A 7,766-nucleotide genomic window follows, 5' to 3' on the forward strand; every position below is an offset into this window, starting at 1 on the left:
ATAGTTTGTTTGTGAAGCCAGAAAAAGCATACATTGTGTGTTTCAGGTTAAGAATCCTTAACGCAAATTAAGGAAATTCAATGTTTTATATTCTATTATAACCCTTGAAATATATTTTGGTTTCTTCCTTGGGATTAATATGACCTCTTATTTATTCTCGGCCAAATATATACATCAGGATTTTACCTGATGAAGACGTCCGTCAGGTAAATATTTTCCTTGGTCAGTAAGCTCCTTTAATAATAAAAAAAGTCCTTTCTCTACCTGTCACACACAAAGATAAATACACTCAGAACAGATGAGACATGTCTGCCTCACCCCTGTTTCTCTTATCCTCTAAAGGCCCTGACACACCAACTCGACAGCCGACCGTCGGCAGAAAAGGCAGTCGGACTGATCAGTCGGCTCCCCGAGGTCCAAAAAGTGCCTCGGAACACACCAAAGCGACGCCGACATGAGCGTACGTTCTGCGCGAGACGTAATACGTCTCCATAACAGCACGCGGCGCTAATCTGTACTGTCGCCCAAAAAATGAAAACCGGAAATGACGAACGCGTGACGTGGGTCTTGCTTGTCCAGCCGATAGTAATGGCGTATTGTTCGAAATACGATCTCGTATTTTACGAAAATAGTTCACTGAAACGTGTTTCTGAAAACATTTTAAGAGAGAAATAGGCCATGCAGTTGCTGAATCTGTCTTCATTTCAGATCGACAAAGGTCAGTTTAAAAGATTTTCGTCAGATTTTGAGAGGCGTCCGTCACTCATCCTGCTCGTCATTTCCAGGTTAGCACTCCACCAATCAGATTGGTCATTGAGTAAATAGATGGATTAAACTGTGTGTTTGTCTGCTCTAATGTAAGCTGCAATCGTTGGCATGTCCAGTGCGTACAAGAAGTAGCCTAGCATTACTTCCGAGGCCAAGGAGCATTTCATTTTTATTTCTGGAACCTTAGAGCTAACGTTGGAGCTACTTAGCAAGGTTGCTATATCTGATAAAATATGCTAGCAACAGTTGTCATTTAAAATTCAATCAGACAGTCGCTCATTAGAAATGAGAAGTCTTTTGTTGTCTACCTCTGTCCTAAATCAAGAATCCACTATAAATTGTAACCCCACATTTGTTTTTGTTTTTTCATGGGGTTATATTTTAGGAAGTCTGTATTTGAACCCTACTTTTCAATGTCACTTATTGTGGGGTTTCCCATATACAGACAGAAAACATGCTTAATAAGCATACCCTGGGCCCAAAATAAGACCATAATCAACAATAAGTGTAATATAGTCTATATCGACGACGATTCATTTCCGGGATTGTTCAGGTGCCGCCAGAAATTCAGCCCGATGTCCCTAATTTCAGCTGGATGTCCGTCACCTTCCGCTTTCTTTGTGATAGCATTTTGAACTCCAGCCGATTTCTGAGGACTATGGTTAACTGCTCCTCAGATCTCTGCAGGGTAAATCCAGACAGCTAGCTAGACTATCTGTCCAATCTGAGTTTTCTGTTGCGCGACTAAAACAACTTTTGAACGTAAACATGTTCCACCAAAATACTTCCTTCCCGAGGCTATTTTGCAGAGGCACCGTTTCATCTGTCCAGCGCTTAGCGCCACCCTAGACGGTTGTGATTGGTTTAAAGACATGCCAGTAAACCAGAGCATGTTTTTTTCTCTCATCCTGGAATGCTGTGTGGACTAGTCAGACCCTCCTCCGCAGCACTTTGGAGGAGGGTGTGGCAATACAATAAGTGAAAATACAACAAAACACTTTGATAACAGGACATATCCACAAACATTTTATATGTAATAGTGTCATGTACATGTGTGTCCAGATAGCCTCTTCTCCACTGCTGGCTGTCAGCCTCAGCCACACAGACCCAGACACCAGCTGGGGGACCAGGCCTGGGCTCAGAGGAGAGCCACTCCCCGGCCAGAGCCACTAGCCAAAGCCACTGAGTGGAAAGACTGGAGGGAGAAGTGGAGCCACTGTGGGGGAAGTGAAGTGAGGAGGCTCTGAAGGAGGAGGAGTGAATCATATTTTGCCTTGCCGCAGTAGTAGCAACCTTGTACCTGGATGGATACAAATCATCTGCTGTGACATCAGTAAAGTGATCATATGACAACTTTCATCCGTGAAATGTTTATACCATCCCTAAATGAAATTCTTTTCAAAGTGATCTCATTTATTCTGATTTATTCATTAAGTTTTTACATGAAGCATTTATTCCAATTAGGCTTCCACTACTCCGTTTTTAAAATTGCTCCTTGTAAATGCAGCCAGTCTGTATGTCTGACCTGGTTTCTGCTGCTGCTGCTGTCGTGTTGTTGTGTATCCAGCAGCAGTGATCTCAAGTCCTTCCTTTACTGTACATTACTTAACAGCCTGTGGCAAGAAACAATATGTAGTTTGTTATTTAATTAGTGAGTTTACTGACTTAAATATCAGAATACAAACACATAAAATACCTTTACATGATCAAATAAAAACTTTAGGCTAAAGCTTTAGTGCATAACTTTTGATATTATTGAACGTCCGTTACATTCAAGCCATTGCAAATGAGTTGGTCAAAGCTCAGTATGGCTATGTTCAGAAGATGGTGTCGTACGGTGACTTTCCCGCGCATCCCATCATGCTTTTTTAATCCTCCGTGTCGTCTTTGGCTACTAGAAACTGCGAGGAGGAGTTGTGGGGGGGGGGGGGGGGGCATTCACGGAAGGCTGTATCATGTGGACACGCCGACAGTGTTGTTGTCATTACTTAGAATTCCTCATGAGGGCAACTGAAACTAGCACTATAGTGTTGCCCCCATGAGGAATTGTAAGTAATGACAACAAAGCTCCCCCCGCCCCCACACACACCCCTCCTCCACACAGTTGCTAGTAACCAAAGAGGACTTGGAGGATTAAAAAAGCATGATGAACTCTTCAGAAGAGGTAATTATCTTCACTCAATTTTCTGCGCGCGAAAGTCGGCGGACGGCACAATTTTCTGAACATACTGTAGCTATACTGAGAAATACAGAGAGAGTTGTGTGGAGCTGATAGTCTTAATTAGGTTTGTATCAACTCATTTGGCAATGGCTTGAATGTAACGGACGTTCATTACTATAAAAAAAGGTTCTCCATTACACTTGAGCTGACACCTCCAGCTCACTTTATCACACTTTTCATTCATTTCTCTCAGTGCTTGAATTTCAACTGAATTTTCAACTTCTTTCGGCACTTTTACTAAACAAATACTTTTTTTACAACTTGACTAAGCGTATATATCCGAAACTTTACCTTTTTTTTAGCATGTCCATTTGCCACTTCAACTTCTTTCACTATTTCAACTACTTCAAAAGTTTCAACTGCACATTTTCAACTGGATGCAAAACGTCCTCTTTTCTAGTTTTTCGGAGGGAAGGTGACGTCAGTCCACCACTTGGTCCAGACTGAAATATTGTAACAACTATTATAGCCATTAAATATGGTACAGATATCGATGGTCCCCAGAGGATGAATCCTTACGACTTTGGCGATCCCCTGACTTTTTGTGGTTTTAAGTAAAATATATCATCAAGTATTGAAAGGGTTGCCATATAGTTAAACCATGCAGGATGAAATGCAATAACTTTGGTGATGCCCTGACTTTTAATCTAGTGCCATCATTAGGTTTATAACTAAATCCCTGCAAAACTGACTTTTCCATCAGCCTCAACTGTATTTTGTGTTTAGAGCTAATTCACAAATGTTATATATACTAAAGAAAGATGGTGAACATGGTAAACATTATACCTGCTGAATATTAACTGTCATGGTTGTGGTTTTCTGTTGTAGTGTTTCCTGTTTTATTGTGTTAATTCATTTCCTGTTCCCTTGTTGTTTACTGCCTCATGTGTTTCTGTATTATCTGTGTTTTACCACGTGTGTATGTTTTATGCTTCAGTTTCCTGTTTTACTTTGTAGTGTCTGTTTTTCTCTGTGTTGTGTCTTGCCTTACTTCCTGCCTTGTGTTTTCCCGCCTCCTTGATTGTCTGTCCTGCCCTGATGTTGTCCACCTGTTCTTCAGCACTCATGTCACCTGTCCCTCGTTACTACCCTCGTTACCTTGTGTATTTAGTCTTTGTGCTTTCTTTATCTTCTCCTCTTTGGTTCGTCGTCTTCTCTCCATGTTCATACCCTGCGTCGCTTCTTCCTGGTTGATTTGACCTTTTGTATCATCTGTTTTTTTTTAGTGGGTTTTGGATTTTGTTTTGGTCTTGGTTTTGCCTACCTGCCTGCCCTCAGGACACCTTCAGTTTGTAAGCCTTTTTGCTCAATAAAGTATTTTACTCTGCCTGCTGCCTCCTCGTAGCTACTCTGCATTTTTGGGTCCAACTCTCACAAAACCTGACGATTAACATGTTAGTATCGTCATTGTGAGCATGGTAGCATGCTGGTGTTAGCATTTATCTAAAAGCACCACTGTGCAAAATTACAATTACATTACAGAGCCATTAGCATGACTGTAGACTCTTTGTCAAGATGTTTGGTTTTAATCCAAATAATCAAACATTATTGCAGATATTCGTGATAAGGTATAGCACTGTATGGTACACGATATCGTTAGCACAGTTAGCTGAGTGTTGGTGTAAAGGAGAGAGAAAGAGAGGTCCTGTCTAGACTTACTGAAGTAAAAATAACTTACAAGTTAGCGTACTGACATTTTGGCAAAATGTGTTGTAGGAAATTTGTAAAAGAGCAACAAAATAAATATAGAAATAAGGCGTAATGGGGAGGACTTTGAACCTGTGTACTTACCAGTGTTTGACATATAACGTAGCCAGTGAAGGCCTATTCAAACAACAATATTGTCTGTGTATGTCAAGTTTTTCAGCCTACTTCCTGTGAAGGGGTACCACTTCTTTCCCCACCTGGGTTCTTTTGAAGATGGACCGCTGAACGACAAGGATAATGTATTGGTATTCATTACACATTTTATAGTCGCATACAAGTCCACAATATGGCTGTTTGAACGAGGCATCGTTTTGAAATGAATAAACTGACCTCCAGCACCTCTCCCTCCACAGTAATCAATCCCTCCGTCTTTTTGACAGCGATTAAGACGCTCAGCTTCGGAATTGGACGCAGGATGTTCTGTGCCTCACATTGCACCTCCTCAGACACGTGCACCAGCGCAGACTTAAAGAATTGTGTTTGCAACACTGATCATATAAGGGATATATGGGACTGGCCTGTAAGGCTAAAGCCCCTAATCACTTACCCCTGACCCTAACCTCATTGGTTGTCTCTTCTCTAACCTCAACAGGATTTAAATCAGGAGGAAATCAACAGCCCTGCAGAGTGGTGCACAGAGAACAACCTACTGCTCAACATCATGGAGCCAAGGAGCCGCAGTTTCATTTTAGAAAAAAGGAGGCGAAGACACACACCCTTCGTGGGTTGAACAAGTGAAGTGTTTTAGGTTCCTGTGTATCAGCATCACAGAGAATCTGACTCGAGTTTGAGACTCAGACTCAAGTCGCACTTATGTTGCACACCAGTGACTTCAGACTTGACTTCAGACTTGTCCTCAAAATACTTCGGACTCAACTCGAACTCGAGATGCAGGACTAGCGAACAATCTTCATTTTTACGAAACGTCTGATGAGCTTTACTGTATGTTATTCCCCTCCCTGCGTAACCTATAATTTCCTACGTAATACGTAACGTACCGGTATCTGCTGCGCGCTTCATACAACAAGGCCAAAACAAAAGATAAAGGATTCTGGCTCAATCACATCTAATTTTATCACGCACCTGGAAATGCACCCTGATAGGTTAGCAAACATGTTTAGCTCAGCATTCGCTATCTAACGTTAGCTTGCTTCTTGCTTTAGCTACGACCTACAGGAGATTAACTCAGACTGTCATTCGCTAGATGTTATGAAAAGATGAACAAGCGTTTGTTTGTTTGTTTGCCAAACTTGTGGTAGTCGATTTACATAATCATTTACATCCTGCTGGCTGCCACCACGTTAATTATTACCATTGGCTGCAAACAGGTTACAGGTGATACAATACTCATTATAACCACAAGAGGCTTGACTTGAACTCTAGCTCAAAGACTCGAGAGTTGACTTGAACTAGCTCAAAGACTAGAGATTTTAATTTGGATTCTAGTTCAAAGACTCGAGATTTGACTAGGACTCTTGCTTAAAGACTTGAGACTTGACTTGGACTCTAGCTCAAAGACTTGTAAGCATCTCTGCTGACATGGTCCTCATCTCACATCTCCACCCTGATAAAGAGAGAAATGGCTGTGTTTCTTAAGGAAACTTAAAGTGCTCATATTATGCTTTTTGGCGTTTTCCCTTTCCTTTTTTGTGTTATATATCTTTTTTTGTGCACGTTATAGGTTTACAAAGTGAGAACGCCCAAAGTCCACCCTAAAGGCACTTACCATCTCCAACAGAAAAAACTGTTCACAAACTGCTCCAAACAGCGCTATTGTAGTCCAGCCTTTACTTCCGCGACGAACGTGCGTCACTTTGTAACACACGTTATAATGCTCGCTAGCTGCTAGCGTGGCACGCCCTCATACTCTGCTTCTGACTGGCTAGTAGTCCTTACCTAGCTACTGCGCATGTGCGACTCCCAACAAAGATGGGATAGAAGTGAGATGACTCACTCTGTAGCTAAAACAGAGAGCTCAACACACAGGGTGAAAAGAGGAGCTGCAGCAATGTGCAGTACAACAAAAATCTGGTGTTTTTTAAAAATTAAACCATGTAAACCTATTCTGATATAACCTCTAAATACAATTATGAACCTGAAAATGAGCATAATATGTATTTGGAAATATTACAAATTGGCATGGGATGTGCACGGCCCCAGGACAGGAGGGCTCTGCAGCGACTGATTCAAACTGCCCAGAAGATCATTGGTACCCACCTACTGAGCATCAGTGATAGCGGTGAGGTGAGATGCCTGCGCAGAGCCCAAAGGATACTAAAAGACGATAGCCACCCCAGCAACAGCCTGTTCACCCTGCTGCTGTCTGGCAAGCGATACATAAGTATTGGCTGTCGTACCATAAGACTACAGAGTAGCTTCTTTCCTCAGGCTGTGAGACAGTTTTTTGTGTAGAATAAAGGGACCACAACTTGCATTTCATTGTGCAACCCTGTGTTGTAGAATGACATTACAACTTAATCTTGAATCTCGAATAAGTGAACAAGAAAATGTAAATATTTGATTAAATATGTATAAGCCGAGACCATGAGAGTCCTTTGGGTGGATTATGCGTGCATGTTTGTGAATGTGTTTGCTTTATCAGAGAGATATGAGGAGACAGGAACAGAGAATGGGTTGACATTTTGCATACGAAAGCGTGCATTCATAGCTATGCTGGTATGTATAAGATAACATATAAATCTCACTCCTCAGCACTGACACAAAGAATATAGAATTTAACAATGGAACATTTAATCATGTGCCCACTGACTTCTGCTAAAAAAAGTACATTTGCAAACAGCTATTAAATTAGGACGATATCTCTGGCTGTCACATGGAGAATTTTGAGTATGCATGTCTATATTTGATATTCTGAAGGTGACTTGCATGCTTGAGAACATGTGCAAAGTATTAACCAGCTCTTGGAGCTTCCAGTGCAGGCTGACACCACCTCAAAAGAGCGTCATTAATTAACATGCCATTATCAGAGCTGAATGCTGGCTCGGGGAGATTAATGCTGCGAGGAGCTGCTTGTGGATTAAAGGTCACATCCTGTGTGTTAATCACCCAG

This window comes from Sander lucioperca, chromosome 2 (genome assembly GCF_008315115.2).
Source record: "Sander lucioperca isolate FBNREF2018 chromosome 2, SLUC_FBN_1.2, whole genome shotgun sequence".
NCBI lineage: Eukaryota > Metazoa > Chordata > Actinopteri > Perciformes > Percidae > Sander > Sander lucioperca.